This window comes from Drosophila suzukii (genome assembly GCF_043229965.1).
Source record: "Drosophila suzukii chromosome X unlocalized genomic scaffold, CBGP_Dsuzu_IsoJpt1.0 scf_Xc, whole genome shotgun sequence".
NCBI classification, from domain to species: domain Eukaryota; kingdom Metazoa; phylum Arthropoda; class Insecta; order Diptera; family Drosophilidae; genus Drosophila; species Drosophila suzukii.
The window spans coordinates 3539484-3541907 of NW_027255894.1; positions in this window are offsets into that span (position 1 = coordinate 3539484).

Genomic DNA, 2424 nt, shown 5'->3' on the forward strand with positions numbered 1-2424 from the left:
TTTCCATCTTTAAAGCCCATAACTTGGTCAAATGAACTCGGATTTCGATATGGCATACCTTTATAGGCTTGTGGAATGATTACGTTGTTATCTGCATTAAAATATATAACTTTAAAGGTAGTAAAAAATATGACCGTTTTTATGTCATTGATTTTAATTTTGCAAAAGTTTACTGAAATGGGCCTTCTTTCCATCTTTAAGAGCCCATAACTTGGTCAAATGAACTCGGATTTCGATATGGCATACCATTATAGGCTTGTGGAATGATTACGTTGTTATCTGCATTAAAATATATAACCTTAAAGGTAGTAAAAAATATGACCGCTTTTATGTCAATGATTTTAATTTTGCGAAGGATTACTGAAATGGGCCTTCTTTCCATCTTTAAAAGCCAACAACTTGGTCAAATGAACTCGTATTTCGATATGGCATACCTTTATAGGCTTGTGGAATGATTACGTTGTTATCTGCATTAAAATATATAACTTTAAAGGTAGTAAAAAATATGACCGTTTTTATGTCATTGATTTTAATTTTGCAAAAGTTTACTGAAATGGGCCTTCTTTCCATCTCTAAAAGCCCATAACTTGGTCAACTGAACTCGGATTTCGATATGGCATACCATTATAGGCTTGTGGAATGATTACGTTGTTATCTGCATTAAAATATATTACTTTAAAGGTAGTAAAAAATATGACCATTTTTATGTCAATGATTTTAATTTTGCGAAGGATTACTGAAATGGGCCTTCTTTCCATCTTTAAAAGCCAACAACTTGGTCAAATGAACTCGTATTTCGATATGGTATACGTTTATGGGCTTGTGGAATGATTATGTTGTTATCTGCATTAAAATATAAAACTTTAAAGGTAGTAAAAAATATGACCGTTTTTATGTCATTGATTTTAATTTTGCAAAGGTTTACTAAAATGGGCCTTCTTTCCATCTTTAAAAGCCCATAATTTGGTCAAAATGACTCGGATTTCGATATGGCATACTTCTATGGGCTTGAGGAATGATTATGTTGTTATCTGCATTAAAATATATAACTTTAAATGTATTAAAAAATATGACCGTTTTTATGTCATTGATTTTTATTTTGCGAAGGTTTACAGAAATGGGCCTTCCTTCCATCTTTAAAAGCCCATAACTTGGTCAAATGAACACGGATTTCGATATGGCATACCTTTATAGGCTTGTGGAATGATTACGTTGTTATCTGCATTAAAATATACAACTTTCAGTGTATTAAAAAATATGACCGTTTTTATGTCATTGATTTTAATTTTGCAAAGGTTTACTGAGATGGGCCTTCTTTCCATCTTTAAAAGCCCATATCCTGGTCAAAAGGACTCGGATTTCGATATGGCATACTTCTATGGGCTTGTGGAATGATTACGTTGTTATCTGCATTAAAATATATAACTTTAAAGGTAGTAAAAAATATGACCGTTTTAATGTCATTGATTTTAATTTTGCAAAGGTTTACTGAAATGGGCCTTCTTTCCATCTTTAAAAGCCCATAACTTGGTCAAATGAACTCGGATTTCGATATGGCATACCTTTATAGGCTTGTGGAATGATTACGTTGTTATCTGCATTAAAATATATAACTTTAAAGGTAGAAAAAAATATGACCGTTTTAATGTCATTGATTTTAATTTTGAAAAGGTTTACTGAAATGGGCCTTCTTTCCATCTTTAAAGCCCATAACTTGGTCAAATGAACTCGGATTTCGATATGGTATACGTTTATGGGCTTGTGGAATGATTATGTTTTTATCTGCATTAAAATATATAACTTTAAAGGTAGTAAAAAATATGACCGTTTTTATGTCATTGATTTTAATTTTGCAAAGGTTTACTGAAATGGGCCTTCTTTCCATCTTTAAAAGCCCATAACTTGGTCAAATGAACTCGGATTTCGATATGGCATACCATTATAGGCTTGTGGAATGATTACGTTGTTATCTGCATTAAAATATATAACTTTAAAGGTAGTAAAAAATATGACCGTTTTTATGTCAATGATTTTAATTCTGCGAAGGATTACTGAAATGGGCCTTCTTTCCATCTTTAAAGGCCAACAACTTGGTCAAATGAACTCGTATTTCGATATGGTATACGTTTATGGGCTTGTGGAATGATTATGTTGTTATCTGCATTAAAATATATAACTTTAAAGGTAGTAAAAAATATGACCGTTTTTATGTCATTGATTTTAATTTTGCAAAGGTTTATTAAAATGGGCCTTCTTTCCATCTTTAAAAGCCCATAATTTGGTCAAAATGACTCGGATTTCGATATGGCATAACTCTATGGGCTTGAGGAATGATTATGTTGTTATCTGCATTAAAATATATAACTTTAAATGTATTAAAAAATATGACCGTTTTCATGTCATTGATTTTTATTTTGCGAAGGT